Source organism: Macrobrachium nipponense, chromosome 7, assembly GCF_015104395.2.
Source record: "Macrobrachium nipponense isolate FS-2020 chromosome 7, ASM1510439v2, whole genome shotgun sequence".
In the NCBI taxonomy this organism is placed as follows: domain Eukaryota; kingdom Metazoa; phylum Arthropoda; class Malacostraca; order Decapoda; family Palaemonidae; genus Macrobrachium; species Macrobrachium nipponense.
The window spans coordinates 38,205,011-38,226,645 of NC_061109.1; the positions used below are offsets into that span (position 1 = coordinate 38,205,011).

The window sequence follows — 21,635 nt, forward strand, 5'->3', positions numbered from 1 at the left end:
ATGTATATACATGTGTAAAGGGGATTCATATTTACTCGTATTTGTGTGCACGCGTAAACAAAATGCATATATATAAATATAATCAACTAGATAAACAAACATAACACCAGAGATAAAAAAAAAAGTATTGTATTTGTCAGAATTCAGATGAAAGACAGAGCGCCCGATATCAAAGGTGATTTTTTCGATCAAACGTCGGGTGTAAACACTTCAATTAAGCTCTCTTCGACCCTTCAATAAAAACTGCCGGCGTACACAGGCGCTCTAAAATAAGAACCGGTAACGCTAAAATAAGAACCGGTAAAACAGACGAGTTTGCCTATCTTCCTCCGCTGCCTGTACGTGTTAGCGTTAAGTGCTGTCTATATAAGTGCTGTTGTCTCATTTTTTTCTGATTTTTAATGTTTATTTTTTATACTAGCCAATGCTGGCACTCTTAATATTTTTTTATTTTATTTTTATAGTCTAGACTAAACAAAAGCTGTATACCCACTTTATCTTTTACTTTCATTGCATTTTCTGAAACTCTTGTCTATATAAGGACAATAATCCCTTTATTTTTCAATTCTACGTTTCCTGTAGTATGGGTATATGTAAGCCCAAAAGTAGCATCTTTTATTCTATTTTCTTATTATTTTCACATTACCGAATAAGTAAACGAATGAGTTAACTTTTCGTTCATGTATTTCTATTACACTGAAAGCGCAAGCGACTTTTAAAGTTTTCCTTTCAATATTTTTGACGCTGACTGCACATTCTTTAATCCCACACTCTAACATTTTCAACTCTATTTAACTATGATCTACCCTGATCAACTGCTCGTTCCGTCGGACTTCTGATCACGACAGCTGAGAGGATGCTCCATGACACAGCAAAGCCAACATCATGTTCTCATGTTAAAAATATCGCTTATTTATTCGCAGTGAAAGACCGGGGCTGCAGCCCCATCCCACCAAAAAATCCAATACTTCGAAAAGTGAAACAAAACTTCCTGGGACTCTAGTTGAAAGCAGCAATGAGTCACAATGAGGCTTTAGAAGCCAACAATTCAATATAAGTTTTTACTAATTTAAGAAAGGCTGGAAATAACGGGAACAACTTTACATAATTCTTCATCCGACCGACAATCGGATATCCAAGTATTAAATCGTCTACATATAGTAATAAATATATATATATATAATATATATATATATATATATATATATATATGTGTGTATATATATATATATATATATATATATATATATATATATATATATATATAACGGAATCACGGAGATATGAACTCATGAATGTATAACTAAGGCAAATGACACGAATAAGAAAGTGGAACGACGGACACAGCTTTTGCCATTTTATATATATATATATATATATATATATATATATACATATATACACACGCATAAATGTATAGCTTCACAATCTCCCTGCAAACACTCGAAATCGTTTCAGAGTAACTCCCGCTTCAGACCAGGTGAAGAGCTGGAACAAGCTCTCAGCTGATCTACACCACTTCTACACGGAAAACATGCAATGATTGACGTAGATCCCCCCAAATACATTTACATATACATACAGGTGTCTCCAAATAACAAGTGCGAGCGGGAGCTTGGAGTCGTGTATGTATGCATGAACGAATGCATGTTCCAGTAGGAAAAAATGCATAAAAGCATTTCCTTTTAGCGCGGCAGTTTTTACCTGTATTAAAAGTGAACAAAAACATGATTGCTTTAAATTCTAGAATTATATGAGGCCGACAAATTACTTACATATGTATGTATGTATGTATGTATGTCATTATAATCCTCTCCCTCTGAACTTCATTAGGTAAGGTTGCATGCAACTGAAAGCTGCTGAATTATGGAGTTGCATTCCGACGTACTTACAATAATGCATATAAACCAACCCTGAAGTGTAATAATGCATACATACATACATACACACACACACACGCACACACACATACACATATATAACATATAATATATATATATATATATATAGATAATATATATATAAATATATATACTATATATACATATATATATATATTATATATATACTATATATATATATATAATAATATATTATGCAATTGACGTTTTTTTTTCAGAGTAGGGAGATCCATCTTAATTCAAGTTTATTTGAGCGAAAAATGTTTGAATAAAATGTTTTTTGTCTCTGTTAAATGGTATACATACATACATGCATCCATACTACATTTATAATACATACATAACTTTTTACAATAAGGAATTCACCACCAATTCAAGTAACTCGGGTGAAAAGGCTTGACAAAAATGCTCTTCGTCCCTCTGTTAAATCGTATACATACATGCATAAATACAGACAGACATAAATACAAAATATGCATAAAGACTTCACCGCGGTTTTCACATAAATGCTCAAATGGCTGGCAATACCAAGCCATGAGGCTGACAATTTGGTGTGAGCAATAAAACGTCGATTTCATTTTATTACTGCTAATCTTGAAATAATGTCCCTGTATGCTATAGCGACCCCCCCCCCACCCCCCCCCCCCCCCCCCCCCCCCTTTTTTTTTTATGACGAACTGCATAGATTAGCGACAATGCGTGAACTCGATAGCGACATATAATTACTGCGAATGCATTTAGCCATTTTACGCTTTTGCCCCAAAAGTATTCATTAATGCACGAATGCATATACAGAAGTGAGCATGCGCTCTGTGCTGGTCGCTTGGAAAATGACACTGCTTACGCTGTTGTAGGCAGACTGTGTTTCCGTGTTAATTTTGACTGTTAATTTATTTAAACGCAATTATCCGTCTATCCGCGTGTTATTTACGTAGAGCCGACTGCGTTTGCTAATTGCTTGACAAAATAAAAATTACGCTAAAAATTTAAATATATAACTTTTTCAAAAAAGGGAAATATCTGAAAGGGAAATATCTGCTAGAATACTTGCATGCTATTAATAAAAGTAAAAAATGTTTTTATAATGTCTAATAAAAAAGGTTAAACTAAATACTTACTTTAACTTTCATTTTCAGATAACTTAATTACCAACATATACCTACGTAGTACCATTAATAGCAACAATATGTTTGCTATTGGCCTAATAAGAAAATATGAGTAAAAAGACTACATATTTACATTTTTTTTATTTCCTTCGTGACTGTTTACTACTGGTTTGATACGTAAATAAAAATAAAAGGAATGCATATTTACGGATTTTTTATTCCTTTAGTGTTTACTACTGCCCAGTTTAGAAAAAAAATGAAAAGAACTTCATGTTTACGTTCTTAATTTCCTTCATAATATCTAATTTTATTAGACTATGAAAAAACAAAATAAAAAAAGACATGTTTACGCTTTTTATTCCCTTTGTGTTTATGAATGCCCTGATAAGAAAATAACATTAAAAAGACCTCGTGTTTACCTTTTCAATTTCCTTCGAAAAAAATTTGTTTATTATTGGTCTGATAAGAAAAAAAAGGATAACCTATTCACATTGAATGAATTCCCTGCATCGGAGCAAATAACAGACGGAAAAAAAAACTTTCGGTTTCCCAAACAGAAACTCCATACTGGCGGAAACAACTTCCCGGCGCTTTGAGTTCCTTTCCCCACAGGATTTAGAACCAAGGGACAAAGTTCTCCGCATCGTCTTACCAGATTAAGTGAATTTCGGAGGCGACAAAGAATCCAGGTCGAAAAGTTACCTTTGGCGATCAAAATACTTCGATGAAATCCAATCATCGGGTCAGGCGAATGTCGAATATGCATGTGTAGTGAGTGTGGCGTGGAGTTGATATGCACTCTTTTACAATATGTATGTGAATGTTTATGAATGTTTACTAAAGCAATAAAAGTCAGAACTGTACAGGAATGTTAGTGGAAGCTGGGTGCTGGTTGATCAAACGCGCGTGATGTATGAATGTGAATATTTCATTTGAAAACAAAAGGGTGAGTACTAGATATCAATGATAAGACTCACGTTATATCTGACGACAATTCTATAGCTGATAGGCACAGAGATACACACACACACACACACATTTATAATATATATACTATATATATATATATATATATATATATATATATATATATATATATATATATATATATATATATCATACATATATATATATATATATATATATATATATATATATATATATATTCATATACACAACAAATATATCCTATATAATATATATATAATATATATATATATATAGATATATATATATATATATATATATATATATATATACATACACGCACACAACTGACAGGATTGACCTATGAAATCTGAGAGAGAGAGAGAGAGAGAGAGAGAGAGAGAGAGAGAGAGAGAGAGAGAGAAGTTAAACGGACGCTATACTCCACAACTTTGACGTGATCACAAGGCTGTAAAATCCTTCGCTGAAATCGAAACCGCGCTTGACCCTCCAACTGAAACCTTACTCTGACTAGGCCACTTTTTACTGAAATTATGCTTCGGCATCAGGCTTCATTGATGGCCTCCTGATTATTCGAGCATCACTAGGACGCCACTGGATCTCTCCATCCGATGATTGGAGCCATGAAACGGTTATAATTCGTTTGAGCCTTATATATATATATATATATATATCGAGAGATATATATATAATATATATATAATATAGATATATATACATATATATGTATATATAATAGATATAATACTTTTGATATATATATATATAATATAAATATATTACAATACAGATTATAGATATGTATTATGAGTTATATTGTGTGGTGTGTGGGTGTATATATATTTACATATATATATTATCTATATATAAAAATATATATAGAATATAATAATAATATATAATTTAATAATAATATCATATAAGATATATGTGTATGTATATTCTATATACATAAACATGTAACTAATACACATATTCACGCAAATACGTAAAACATTTATGCATAACTATGTATGCATAACCGTACGCATGAATAATCTTTGATTACAAACACTGAGCATAAATAGATACACAACTTTCATGGCTAGCCAAGATTAATTCTTGAAAAGGAAAGAAGTGGAATATAAAATTCAGGCAAAAGGCCAAGCACTGGAACCTATGAGGTTATTTAGCGCTGAGAGGGAAATTGACAGTAACGAGATTTTCAAGGCTAAACTGGAGGAAACGATGCAATTGCAGTAAGAGACAATTGTTAGGAGAGGGTGGAAAATAAGATGGGAAAATTACAAATGAACGAGGGTAAGGATACAGTCAAAGAAATGACAGGGGTTGCAGCTTGGGGCCGAAGGGACGCCTCAAAGAATCCAAAGTAATGCCTACAGTGCACCGCGTGAGGTACACTGATGGCACTAGCCCCCCTCCAGGGAATTCTTAAAAAGGAAAGCTGTCGAAATTCGTGGATTAGACTCAAGCCAGCGCCATAAGGCAATATCAAATGAGACTGCCGACGAACGGGATCAATGATTATTTGGCCTCAAATTTGCTGCCCGTTTGCTTTCCGACGTTTTATGGACTCCAAAATGAACGAGATCACGACATTTATGGATTCATTATAGATTCTGGATCGCTATTTACAACCGCATGACTCACATCGGGAATTCAATATACGTTAATTGCGCTTTCTGAAACAGGCGAATCATGAGTCACATTTGCTGATAACAATTAAAGGGCAAATGCTCATTAAAAGTGTTGCTTTATAAGTGCCCTTTATCAAATCCGTCTAACGAGTGAAATACCTATGACGTTATGACAGCAGCTTGCCTGAATATAGAGCTTTTAAATTGTAAAGCTTATAAAGTGCGGACGCTTATCAAACGTAGAGATCATATATAAAACGGAAAGTCTACGATGTGGAATAAGTGTCCACCGTAATATTCCAAACATTATTCGGAGACCAGGTCATATCTCCCTGGGCGCAATGCTCACACAAGCCAATGATTTTCCAGAGTGACGATGCAAACTTTGATATCTCTCTCTCTCTCTCTCTCTCTCTCTCTCTCTCTCTCTCGCGAAACAAACCATTAACCTAGAAAATATAAACACTCGTAGTACTTAATTTTATCTTTTTACATGATACGAGTTAAGTCCGAATCTTGGCAACTTCAGTGTTATTCAAGAGTATTTTTTTTTTTATTTTGAGATTTCGTGCGTGTTTGAGAGAGAGAGAGAGAGAGAGAGAGAGAGAGAGAGGAGAGAGAGAGAGCCATCTAACTATTAATAAGGCTATCCACTTATCAAAGCGCTTCCCCAACATTACAACGTAGCAATCATAACTAAATGAAAATGTAAGAAGCTAGATAACAGAATGACATTCATTAGACAAATCAAAAATGCGAAAAAGAAAAAGAAAAAGGAGAATCGTGAAAAAGTACCGGACGAACGACTCCTCCTCATTAGTTGCCTTCAGGAATAAAATGTCCAGAAAGGCATCCGTCAAAAGCTCCTTTTCCAAGCCTCTCCAGGAATCTGCTCTTCACCGTGAAGGCTCAGGAATCACTGGTTTTTCTTCCTGATGGTTCTGGAATCACTACTTTTTCCTGGTGGTTCAGGAATCACTTTTTTTCCCTGATGGCTCAGAAATCGCTATTTTTTCCTGATGGCTCAGGAATCACTCTTTTTCCTGAAGGCTGAGGAATCACTATTTTTTCTGAGGGCTCAGGAATCACTATTTTTTCGGTGATGGCTCAGGAATCTGTTTTTTTTTTCTTCTTCTTCTTCTTTTCTTGAAGACTCGGAACCCTTATTTTTTCCTGAATGCTCAGTAATCACTAGTTTTTCTCTTAGGCGCAGGAATAATTTTTTTGTGAAGACACAGGGATCCCTAGTTTTTCCTGAATACTCACGAATCACTATTTTTTCATGAAGGCACAGGAATTACTCATATTTTTCCTAAAGAGTCAGGAATCACTGTTTATTTCGTGAAGTCTCAGGAATAAGAATTTTTTCTTAAAGGCTCAAGAATGACTTTCATTAAAACTCAGGAATCACTATTCTTTCCTGAAGGCTCAGAAATCACTATCTTTTCGTGAAGGCTCAGGAATCCCTAATTTTTTTCCTTGAAGGCTCAGGAATCATTAGTTTTTTCCTGTGAAGACTGGTATCACGTTTTCTTCCTGCTCAGGAATGACCTTTTTTTTTCATGTACACTCAGGAATCACAATTTTTTTCCGTGAAGACTCGGGAATCAAAATTTTTTCCTGAAGGCTTAGGAATCACCTTTTTTTTCGTGAAGACTCAAGAATCACTATTTTTCCTGAAGGCTCAGAAATCACCATTTTTTTTCTGAAGGATCAGGAATCATTATTTTTTTCCTGAAGGCTCAGTTATCTATGTTTTTCCTGGAGGCTCAGGAATCACCATTTTTTCCTGGAGGTTCTGAAATCACCTTTTTTTCGTGAAGACTCAGGAATCAGTATTTCTTCTGAAGGCTCAGGAATCACTAATTTTCCTGAAGGCTCAGGAACCACTATTTTTTTCCTGGAGGCTCAAATATCACCATTTTTTCCTGAAGGCTCAGGAATCATTATTTTTTCCTGAAGGCTCAGTAATCTATTTTTTCCTGGAGGCTCAGGAATCAAAATTTTTTTCTGAAAGCTCAGGAATCTCCATTTTTTTCCTGAAAGCTTCAGGAATCACTATTTTTCCTGAAGGCTAAGGTATCACCAGGTTTTAGGTGAAGGCTAAGAAATCACTATTATTTCTTTCCTATAACGGCAGAGCACATGATAGGATTCTGGTTACCACCGGAAATGATAAAAATTTCAACACCAGAGAAACAGCAGGAGTTTCTAAGTAAAAATATATGAAAAAAATTTAATCCCTTAATTTTCACCTCTCTCTCTCTCTCTCTCTCTCTCTCTCTCTCTCTCTCTCTCTCTCTCTCTCTCTCTCTCTCTCTCTCTCTCTCTCTCTCCAAACCGTCCCTCTAAATGGCATTGAAAGTATATTATTCCGAAGAAACGTAGAAGGAAGAAGAGGAAAACTAGAACAATCGCCTGATGCGGTTTCCAGCCTGGCCAAGAGAAGACAAACGAGGAACCCCGACACAAATGAGAGGAAGAAATCTGTATTTATTGCTCCTTGACAAGGCAAGTCTCTCCTCCATCCAAAGATTGAAGGACATTTGGAGATTCTCTCCAAATGCGAAGGGAATGCTCTCTGCAAGACCTTGGTTTATCTCACCATTTCATTTCTTTGATTTAAACTACTGTTTTTATCTAATTATGGCATCTTTTGAGCTAAAGAGTATTATCATTATTCAGATCCTTACTTAAAACTAAATAAAGAGATTCAAAGCCGTTTGTCAGATCCTTCATTGATAATTAAGTAGGAGATTCGTAACAGTTTGTCAGATCTTTACTTAGAAGTAGGCAAGAGATTCCTTACAGTTCATTAGATCCTTACCTGAAATTACGCAAGAGATTCATAACAGTTCGCCAGATACTTATTTGGAAAATAAGCAGACTCCATGCAATTTTTAAGATCCTTAATTTGAAAACGAGAGGGGATTCCTTGCAGTTTGTCAGATTCTAACTTATTAACTATGCAGGGGATTCCTAACAGTTTGTCAGGTCCTTTACTGAAATCTAGGCAAGAGATTCCTGACAATTTGTTGGATCCTTACTTAGAATCTAAGCAGGAAATACTGAGTAGTTTGTTAGTTCCTCACTTAAAAACTAAGCAGGAAATTGCTTACAGTTTGTCAGATCCTTATAAAATTCATAATCCAGGTGGCTGACTTATAAATGCAAATGTTTAAAAACGATTTATATACTTGAAATATTGATGAAACACCCTCTTTCACAAAACTAAAAGGGGAAGAAAACATAATTACACACATGTTACAAATTGAAATAGCTATTACCTTTCCCATTCAACCTGTTCCTATGATCTTTCTTTCCCTTCACAGTCTGCGAATTGAAGCAATTCACTAGACGAAAGAAATCTTCGTTTCTTCGTTATTATCTTCAGTGATTTCCTCTCCAATCATCATTTTTATTTCAGGAATACGAAATCTCTTCCATTCTATTAAACAACGCAAATAATCCTCTTTAATTGCCCTCTCTCTCTCTCTCTCTCTCTCTCTCTCTCTCTCTCTCTCTCTCTCGAACATAAATATACGTATAACCAATTTGGAATCGAAATCTGGCTTTCCGTGATCATATCCCTTTTATCACCCTCGTCCGTTCGCTTTGGGCCCTGGGGTAGAAGGTAGGGGGACTATTGGGAGGGGTGAGGGGAGGAAAGGGCCGGCCCATTAACCTTCCCCCTATCAAATCGCAGGTTTTCGGAAGGCAAAAAGAGGATCAGGTTCCTTTTAGATGCATCAAAAGAGCCTTTGTTTTACAATGCATCGAATCCATTTAATTGCGGGATTAACGCGCACTCGCGAGGGGGTCCCAATAACCGAACGTTACACCGAGAGATCGCTGAAATGTATTAGCCTTACAGAATCCTTGCGTACATTTTTGCAATGCATACGTATTTCAGTTTGTAGTCAAAGAAGCATACGTGGTCTCATCCATATGTAATGCTGTATTCGTTACCCAGAGGGAGAGAGTAAGCTGCATACATATAAGCTTTCCCATACAAACGCTTCTCTATTTGAATGTTAGGGGAAAGTATGACTTACGTTCAAAGATCACACAAACAGTTCAACCAGGCTATCGACTCATTGCTGTATTCTCAATCGGCCGGACAGATCTCCTTTTAAACAGCAGGTGATTATTGGAGCAGTTTTCGATTTAAGAAGATGGACAGCTGAGCGGGAAGGGAAAATGTGACAGTATTAACTTTACTAACCAGGACCCAAAGGGACGTATGTACGTCCATTTGTTCATCTTTTCCTTCGGAATTTTAGCCTGTAAGTATACAGTAAGGATATAGTAGAGATAAATAAATTAATTGATTAATTAATTAATAAATATTATATATATATATATATATATATATATATATATATATATATATATATATATATATATATATATATACATATAAATATATATATGAGCGTGGGTATATGCCTCATTTACAAGCCAGTAACAACCCGATTACTAACGAAATACTTTTAAACCACAAATACTTTAAATCGTACTTTGCAAGTGTGTTTTCGTGGCGTCACTGAGAGAGAGAGAGAGAGAGAGAGAGAGAGAGAGAGAGATGAGAGAGAGATAGAGAGAGAGAGAGAGAGAGAGAGAGAGAGAGAGAGAGAGCGTGTGTGTAAATTAGTCGAGCCATTATTCATAATAGCATTATCTCCAAATAAGCTTTTGTTGCTGTTAATCTGCTTATCTATTTCAACATTAATTCGTTTTGCAATCTGATACTTTTTATAGACAAATACAAAATAACTTTTATTTCAGAATCATGAAAGGAATCGCGTCCTTTCAACAATAATTTTAAATAAAAAGTTACAAAAAATATCATTAATTCACTTAATACGAAAAAGATATTTAACGAGCCACCAACTGCAATACAATAATTAACTAATCAGTGGGGCATAATTGTATTTCAATTTAAAAATCTATGAACCTCTGAAAATAATAACAACAACAGCCAGGGTACAGAAAATAGGAAGAAATCTGATAACCAACACAAATAAGAGAAAATTATTTAACAGGAACTCATAAATTTCAAAATAAATATATCAAGTCACCAACTCATAGTTAAATATATCTAACTAGCAACAAATAAACTTTAATGTCTAAGACAGAGATTGTGGTAACTTCAATAGCAAAGAGACTATCAAGCCGCCAACTGATTAATAATGGAATAAAATACAACATTTAAGCTACGAGCCAAGCACTGGGACCGATGAGGTCATTCAGCGCTGAAATGGATACCGAGAGTAAAGAAGATTTGAAAGGTATAACAGGAAGAAAACCTCAAAGCAGTTGCACTGTGAACCAATTGTCAGGAGACGGTTGAGGAAAGAAAGATAGAAGAAAGAGAATATGAACAGAGGTATAGTAAAAGAAATGGAAGGACTTGCAGCTAGGGGACGATGGGACGCTGCAAAGAACCTTCATGTCTACGGTGAACCGATTGAGGTGCACTGACGGCGCTCCCCCCTCTCTACGGGGAACCAACTGAATAAAAACCAGAAACCTCTAGACTAAAAGCAACGAAAATCGACTGACTACTGCCCACCGATAATATAAAAAGAAAAACATTAGCAAACATTAAAAAAAAACATTAACCATCAACTCATATTATTCCCAAATCAAACCAGAAAGTCCACAAATGATAAAAAAAAATCTAAATGATGCCTACTCCATCTCAATGTATCTACCTCAATAACCCTTCAGTCAACACATACTTGGAAAGAGGAACTATTTGATTTATTCTCCCTTCCTTTCGTATTTATTTTCTTTTTTTTCATTCCTCTGTTTTTCCTTTTATCATCGTTTTTTGCTCCCAATCTCATCTCTTTGACAAACCGCAAAACTCGGATGATGAGGACAGAGAGGAGGGGATATGAACCTCTCTCTCTCTCTCTCTCTCTCTCTCTCTCTCTCTCTCTCTCTCTCGTCGTCTCTCTCTCCTCTCTCTCTCTCTCTCTCTCTCTCTCTCTCTCTCTCTCTCTCTCTCTCCTTTCTTATGAAGCATCGGAGAACACTTCAATATCCATAAATAAACGGAGGTTCCTAACGAGCATTATTTCAAAAATATCGGATATCCAAAAGCAATAAATCAACTGCGGGTTCAAGTGGAGGGAAGCACCAGTGGATATTCGATTCACACACTCATTCACAGCCACAAACTACACACATGTACACACACACAATCACACAATGACACCTAAAAACATACACGCACACATTAACCCACATTTACCATCACGCACGCACTTTAAACCACGTGTACAGTCACGTACGCGCACAGCAACCCACATTTACCGTCACGTAAGCATACATTAACCCATATTCACAGTTAGGTGCGCACACATTAACCCACATTTCCAGTCACGTACGCACACATAAACCCATATATAAACCCATATTTACAGTCATGTACAAACACATTAATCCATATTTACAGTCACACATTAACCCATAATTACAGTCTTGTATGCACACATTAACCCACATTTACAGTCACATACACACACATTAACCCATATTTACAGTCACGTACGCTCACCAGACTAAAAATACACGGAAATACACAGGCCACAAGCACATATTCCCACCCATATTGAGCCACAAGACTAAAAATACACTGGCCACCAAACAAACAATATTCCCAATCCCATATTCAGACAACAAGGACTAAAAATACACTGGCCACACACACACATTCCCACCCATATTCAGCCACAAGACTAAAAATACACTGGCCACAAACACATATTCCCACCCATATTCAGCCACAAGACTAAAAAACCCGGGCCACAACACCAATATTCCCACCATATTCAGCCACAAGACTAAAAATACACTGGCCACAAACACATATTCCCACCCATATTCAGCCACAAGACTAAAAATACACTGGCCACAAACACATATTCCCACCCATATTCAGCCACAAGACTAAAAATACACTGGCCACAAACACATATTCCCACCCATATTCAGCCACAAGACTAAAAATACACGGGCCACAAACATATATTCCTACCATATTCAGCCACAAGACTAAAAATACACTGGCCACAAACACATATTCCCACCCATATTCAGCCACAAGACTAAAAATACACTGGCCACACACACACATTCCCACCCATATTCAGCCACAAGACTAAAAATACACTGGCCACAAACACATATTCCCACCCATATCAGCACAAGACTAAAATAAACGGGCCACCAAACAGATATTTCCTACCAATATTCAGCCACAGACCAAAAATTACAACTGGCCACAAACACATATTCCCACCCATATTCAGCCACAAGACTAAAAATACACTGGCCACAAACACATATTCCCACCCATATTCAGCCACAAGACTAAAAATACACTGGCCACACATCAATCACCCACCCATATTCAGCCACAACACTAAAAATACACTGGCCACAAACACATATTCCCACCCATATTCAGCCACAAGACTAAAAATACACGGCCACAAACATATATTCCCACCCATATTCAGCCACAAGACTAAAAATACACGGGCCACAAACACACATTCCCACCCATATTCAGCCACAAGACTAAAAATACACGGGCCACAAACATATATTCCTACCCATATTCAGCCACAAGACTAAAAATACACGGGCCACAAACACACATTCCCACCCATATTCAGCCACAAGACTAAAAATACACGGGCCACAAACACACATTCCCACCCATATTCAGCCACAAGACTAAAAATACACGGGCCACAAACACACATTCCCACCCATATTCAGCCATAAGACTAAAAATACACGGCCACAAACATATATTCCCACCCATATTCAGCCACAAGACTAAAAATACACGGGCCACAAACACATATTATTCCTACCCATATTCAGCCACAAGACTAAAAATACACTGGCCACAAACACATATTCCCACCCATATTCAGCCACAAGACTAAAAATACACTGGCCACAAACACATATTCCCACCCATATTCAGCCACAAGACTAAAAATACACTGGCCACAAACACACATTCCCACCCATATTCAGCCACAAGACTAAAAATACACTAAGGGCCACACCACACCACAAAATTCCCACCCATATTCAGCCACAAACCTAAAATACACGGGCCAAAAACCCATAATTCCTACCCAATTCAGCCACAAGACCTAAAAATACAAACTGGCCCACAAACAAAAACTTATTCCCACCCATATTCAGGCCACAAGAAACCTAAAAATACACTTGGCCCACACAACACCATTCCCACCCATATTCAGCCACCAAGACCCTAAAAATACAACTGGGCCACAAAACATAAAATTCCCACCCATATTCAGGGCACCAGAAAACTAAAAATACAAGGGGCACAAACATATTTCCTACCCCATTATTCAGCCACAAGACCTAAAAAATTACAACGGGCACAAACACCACATTCCCAAACCATATTCAGCACAAGGGACTAACATACCAAAACGGGCCACAAACATATATTCCCACCCATATTCAGCCACAAGACTAAAAATACACGGGCCACAAACACACATTCCCACCCATATTCAGCCACAAGACTAAAAATACACGGGCCACAAACCACAAACATCCCACCCATATTGGAGCCCACCAAGACTAAAAATACAGGGCCAAAAACAAACATTCCCACCCCATATTCAGCCACAAGACTAAAAGAATATAATGGCCAACACACACACATCCCACCATATGACGCCACAAGACTAAAAATACACTGCACAAACCACAGATTCCCACCCAATTCAGGGACACCAAGACTAAAAATACCACGGGCCACAAACATATAATTTCCCTACCCATATTCGCCACAAGACTAAAAATACCAAAACTGGCCACAAACCACATATTCCCCACCACTATTCAGCCACAAGAAAACTAAAATAACAACTGGGCCACACCACAAAACACATTTCCCACCCCATATTCAGCACAAGACCTAAAAATACAACTGCCACAACACATATTCCACCATATTCGCCACAAAAGACTAAAAAATACACGGGCCACAAACCATATATTCCTAAACCAATAATTCAGACGCACAAGACTAAAAAATTCCATGGCCACAAACCACCCAATTCCCACCCATATTCGCCACAAGACTAAAAATACAACTAGGGCCACCAAACACAAACATTCCACCAACTATAATTCAGCCACAAGGACTAAAAATACAAAACTGCCACAAACACATTTTATTCCACCCATATTCAGTAAACAAGACTAAAAATACCACTTGGCCACACACACACCATTCCCACCCATATTCAGCACAAGACTTACCAAAAATACAACTGGCACAAACACATATTCCTACCATAAAAATTCAGCCACTGGGACCTACACCTACAAATGCACCAAACATATATTCCCTGTACCCATATTCAGTCCACAAGGACAAAAATACACGGGCCACAAACACACAAAAATTCCAACCCAAATTCAAGGCCACCAAGACTAAAATACCCGGGCACAAACATTAATCCTACCCATTATTCAGCCACAATACTAAAAATACAAGGGCCACAAAAAACACACATTTCCACACCATATTCAAGGCCACCAAGAAAAACTAAAAATTAAAACAAGGGCCACAAACACACATTCCCACCATATTCAAAGCCACAAGACTTAAAAATTACACGGGCCACAAACAACCCATATTCCACCCATATTCAGGCCACAAGACTAAAAAAATTACACGGGGCCACAAACCATATATCCCTAAACCATATTCAGCCACAGACTAAAAATTACACGGCACCCAAAAACCCATATATTCCTTTCCCAACCCATATTAAGGCACAATGACTAAAAAATACACTGGCACAAAACACCATATTCCCAAAACCCATATTCAGCACAAGGACTAAAAATACATTGCCACCAAAACACCATATTCCCACCCATATTCAGCCACAAGACTAAAAATACAACTGGCACAAAACATAAAAAAATTCCCACCATATTCAGGCCACAAGAAAACTAAATTCCTGGCCACACACCAATTTCCCACCCATATTCAGCACAAGACCTAAAATACAACGGGCACAAAAACATATATTCCTACCCTAAAAAATTCAGCCACAAGACTAAAAATACACGGCCACAACCACATAAAAATTCCACCCATATTCAGCCCACCAAGACTAAAAATACAACTGGCCACACACACACATTCCCACCATATTCCAGCAAAAGACTAAAAATACACTGGCCACAAAACCACATATTCCCACCAATATTCAGCCACAAGACCTAAAGTACAAGGGCACAAAACAATAAAAATATTCCTACCCATATTCAGCCCAAGGACCCAAAAAATACCACGGGCCACAACACACCATTCCCACCCATATTTCCAGCCACAAGACCCTAAAAATACAATCGGGCCACAAACAGATAAAAATTCTTACCCTATTCAGGGGCCACAGAAACTAAAATACACTGGCCACAACACAACATTCCCACCAATCAGCCCAAGACTAAAAATAACACGGGCACAAACACACATTCCACCCATATGAAGCCACAATACTAAAAATACCACGGTGCCCACCAAAACACAAAACAATTCCACCACATATTCAGCACAAGGACTAAAATACCAACGGGCCAAACAAACATATATTCCCACCCATATTCAGGCCAAAGGACTAAAAATAACACGGGCCACAAACATATATTAAAAACTACCATATTCAGGCCACCAAGACTAAAACACTGGCCACAAAACATATTACCCAACCCATATTTCAGCCACAAGACTTTTTTAAAATACACTGGCCACAAAAACACAAAAAATATTCCAACCCATTATTCAGCCAAGGACTAAAAAATCCACTGGCCAAACAAAACACATATCCCACCCATAATTCAGGCCACCCCAAGGACTAAAAATACACTGGGCCACACAAACACACATTCCACCCATATTCAGCCACAAGGACCTAAAAATACAAACGGGCCAACTAAAACCATAAATATTCCGACCATATTCAGGCCACAAGAAACTAAAAATTTACACTTTGGCCACAAAACACCCTATTCCCACCCATATTCAGCCACAAGACTAAAAATACACTGGCCACACACACACATTCCCACCCATATTCAGCCACAAGACTAAAAATACACTGGCCACACACACACATTCCCACCCATATTCAGCCCCAGACTAAAATACACGGGCCACAAACACACATTCCCACCCACCCATATTCAAAAGCCAACAAAGACTAAAAATACACGGCCACAAAACATATATTCCCACATATTCAACCACAAGACTAAAAATAACACTGGCCACCACACACACCAAATTCCCAACCCATAATATTCAAGCACCAAAAGACTAAAAATACATGGCCACCAAAAAACACACCAACAAAAATTCCACCCATATAAGCCACAAGACCCCCCCTAAAAATACACTTGCAACCACAACACATTCCCAAAAAACCAATATTCAGGCCAAAAGGACTAAAATTACACGGCCACAAACATTATTCCCACCCATATTCCCAACCCACAAGACCCTCAAATTACACTGGCCACTACACCATTCCCACCATATTCAGCCACAAGACTAAAAATACACTGGCCACACACACACATTCCCACCCATATTCAGCCACAAGACTAAAAATACACTGGCCACACACACACATTCCCACCCATATTCAGCCACAAGACTAAAAATACACTGGCCACACACACACATTCCCAACCCATATTCAGCCAAAGGACAATAAATAAAAACACGGCCACAAAAAACGCACATTCCCACCATATTCAGCCAAGACAAAAAATACATGGGCCACAAGCGGAACATTCCCACCCATATTCAGGCAAAGGACTAAAAAATCACCGGGCCACCAAGCGACATTCCACCCATATTCAGCCACAAGACTAAAAATACACTGGCCACAAGCGCACATTCCCACCCATATTCAGCCACAAGACTAAAAATACACGGGCCACAAGCGCACATTCCCACCCTATTAGCCACCAAGGACTAAAAACACGGGCCCAAACACACATCCCACAAGATTCAGCCCACAAGACTAAAAATACACGGGCCACAAGCGCACATTCCCACCATATTACCAACACGACTAAAAATACTGGCCACAAGCGCAATTCACCCATATCAGCAAAGAACCTCCAAAATACACGGCCACAGCGCACATTCCCACCCATATTCCAGCCAAAGACTATAAAAATACACTGGCCACACGAGCACATCCCACCGCTATTCAGCCAAAAGAGTAAACAATACAACACTGGAACTCAACAGCGCACATTCCACACCCATATTAGCACAAGACTAAAAGAGACGGGCCACAAGCGACCATTCCCAACCAATTTCAGCCACAAGACTAAAATACACTGGCACAAGCGACATTCCCACACATAATCACGCACAAGACTCAAAAATAAACCTGGAAAACAAACAAACAGCGCACCACCATATGCAAGCCTCAACAGACTCAAAAGTATACGGGCCACAAGCGCACATTCCCAACCCCCAATTACTGCCCACAAGAAAAAAAATACACGGGCCACAAACACACATTCCCACCCATATTCAGCCACAAGACTAAAAATACACGGCCACAAACACACATTCCCACCCATATTCAGCCACAAGACTAAAAATACACGGCCACAAGCGCACATTCCCACCCATATTCAGCCACAAGACTAAAAAAATACATGGCCACACAAGCGCACATTCCCACCCATATTCAGCCACAAGACTAAAAATACACTGGGCCACAAGCGCACATTCCCACCCATATTCAGCCACAAGACTAAAAGTAGATGGGCCACAAGCGCACATTCCCACCCATATTCAGCCACAAGACTAAAATACACTGGCCACACGCAATGCCCACCATATTCAAGCACAAAGGAAAAAATACACGGGCCACACATCACACATTCCACCCAATTCAGCCACAAGACTAAAGTAGACGGGCCACAGCGCACAGTCCACAAAGTCAGCCACAGGACTAAAAATACAAGGGCCACAAACACACATTTCCCACCCAATTCGCCACAAGACTAAAAATACAGGCCACAGCGCACATCCCACCATATTCAGCCACAAGACTAAAAATACACGGGCCACAAACACACATTCCCACCCATATTCAGCACACCCTGACTAAAATACCGGGCACAACACACATTCCCACCCATATTCAGCCACAAGACTAAAAATACACGGGCCACAAGCGCACATTCCCACCCATATTCAGCCACAAGACTAAAAATACACGGGCCACAAGCGCACATTCCCACCCATATTCAGCCACAAGACAAAAGGAGAGGGCCAAAAAGCACACCACACCCATATTTCAGCCCACAAAGACTAAAAATACAAAAATGGCCAACAGCGGGCACTCCCATCCATATTCCAAGCACAAGGACTAAAAATACACTGGCCACAAACACACATTCCCACCCATATTCAGCCACAAGACTAAAAGTAGACGGGCCACAAGCGCACATTCCCACCCATATTCAGCCACAAGACTAAAAATACACGGGCCACAAACACACATTCCCACCCATATTCAGCCACAAGACTAAAAATACACGGGCCACAAGCGCACATTCCCACCCATATTCAGCAACAAGACTAAAAATACACGGGCCAAACCACACATTCCCACCCAGATTTCAGCCCACCAAGGACTAAAAATTACACGGCCACAAACACACATCCCACCCCTATCAAGCCACAAGCCTAAAAATACACGGGCCACAAAAAGCGCACATTCCCACCCATTATTCCAAGCCAACACAAAGACTAACACACACAATACAGGGCCACAAGGCGCACATTCCCACACATATTCAGCCACCAAGACCCTAAAAGTAGACGGGCCACCAATCACACATTCCCCACCCATAATTCAAGCCACAAGACTAAAATACACTGGCCCACAAGCGCACATTTTCACACCTATTCAGCCCACCCAAGACTAAAAATAACAACTGGCCACACACACACAATCGCCACCATAAAAATTCAGCCACAAGACTAAAAGTAGGACGGGCACAAGAGGCCATTCCCACAACCATATTTCCATCACAAGACCCTAAACAAATTTAACGGGCCACAAACACCCCACCCATTCCACATATTCAGCCACAAGACTAAAAATACACGGGCCACAAACACAAATTCCCACCCATATCAGGGCACCAAAAGACTAAAAAAATACACGGCCACAAACACACATCCCACCATATTCAGCCACCAAAGAAACTAAAAAATACCACGGGCCCACAAGCGCACATCCCACCCATATTCAGCCCAACCAGACTAAAAGTTAGGAACGGGCCACAAGCGCACATTCCCACCCATATTCAGCACAAGAAAAAACTACAAGTAGACGGGCCACAAAAGCGCAACATTCCCACCCAATATTCAGCCACAAGACTAAAATACCAACGGGCCAAAAACACACATCACCATAAAAATTCAAGCCACAAGGGATAAACCATACACGGGCCCAAACACACATTCCCCACCCATATCAGCACAAGAACTAAAAATTACACGGGCCACCCAAGCGCATCCCACCCATTCAGCCAAACAAGGACTAAAAATACACGGGCCACAACACACATTCCCAATCCAATTCAGCCAACAAGGACTAAAAGTACACGGGGCACACAAAACACAACAATCCCAACCCATATTCAGCCCAACCAAGGACTAAACATTACAGGGCCACAAGCGCACATTTCCACCATATTCATCCACAAGACAAAAAAATACACGGGCCACAAGCGCACAAAAATTCCACCCAATTCAGGCCACCAAGACTATAAAGTAGACGGGCCACAAGCACACATTCCCACCCATAATTCAGCCACAAGATTAAAAAAAACGGGCCCACAAGCACACATTCCACCCATATTCAGACAAAGACTAAAAATACAAAGGGCCACAAGCGCACATTCCCACCCCATATTCAGCCACAAGACTAAAAAATCCAAAGGGCAAAAAAACACAAAAATCCCAACCCAATTCAGCCACAAGGACTAAATAACAACGGGCCACAAAACACATCCACCCAGATTCAGCCACCCAAGACTAAAAATTACCAACGGGCCACAAGCGGCACATTCCCACCCATATTCAGCCGCAAGACGAAAAATACACGGCCACAAGCGCACATTCCCACCATATTCAGCCACAAGGACTAAAAATTACACGTGCCACAAGCGCCAATTCCACCCATAATCAGCCCACCCAAGACTAAAAATTACACGGGCCCACAAGCGGGCAAATTCCCACCCATAATTCAGCACAAACGTGACTAAAAAATACCCGGCCACAAACAAACATTCCCACCCATATTCAGGGCCACAAGACTAAAAATACACGGGCACAAACAACATATTCCCACCATACTTCAGCCCCACCAAGACTAAAATTACAGGGCCACAACACACATCCCACCCATATTCCAGGCCAAGACTAAAAAATACACGGGCCAAGCGGGCAACAATTCCCACCATATTCCACAAAGCACAAGACTAAAAAACTTACCAACGGGCCACAGCAACATTCCACCATATTCAGCCACAAGACAAAAAATACACGGGGCCAACAAATGCACAACATTCCCCACCCATATTCAGGCCACCAAGGGGGGGGACCTAAAAAAAAAATACACGGGACCACAAAGCCGAACATTCCCACCCCCCAGATTCAGCCCACAAGACTAAAAATACACTGGGCCCAAAAACAGCGCACATTCCCACCATATTCAGCCACAAGACCTGAAAAATAAACTGGCCAAAAGCGCACATTCCCCAAAAACCATATTCAGGGCACCAAGACTAAAAAAGTAAACACTGGCAAAAGGCCAAATTCCCCACCCATATTCAGCCACAAGACTAAAAGTAGACGGGCACCAAACGGGCACCTTCAACCCAGATTCGCCAAAACAAAGACTAAAAAA

At 39.1% G+C, this 21,635-nt stretch overlaps 1 protein-coding gene across 3 annotated transcripts in view; it reads right to left on the bottom strand.

Moving 5' to 3' along the window:
- LOC135217290 (acetylcholine receptor subunit alpha-like) overlaps positions 1-21,635 on the bottom strand; it is a 770,770-nt gene that overhangs the window by 531,948 nt on the left and 217,187 nt on the right. The gene's annotated exons all lie outside the window — the stretch shown is intronic.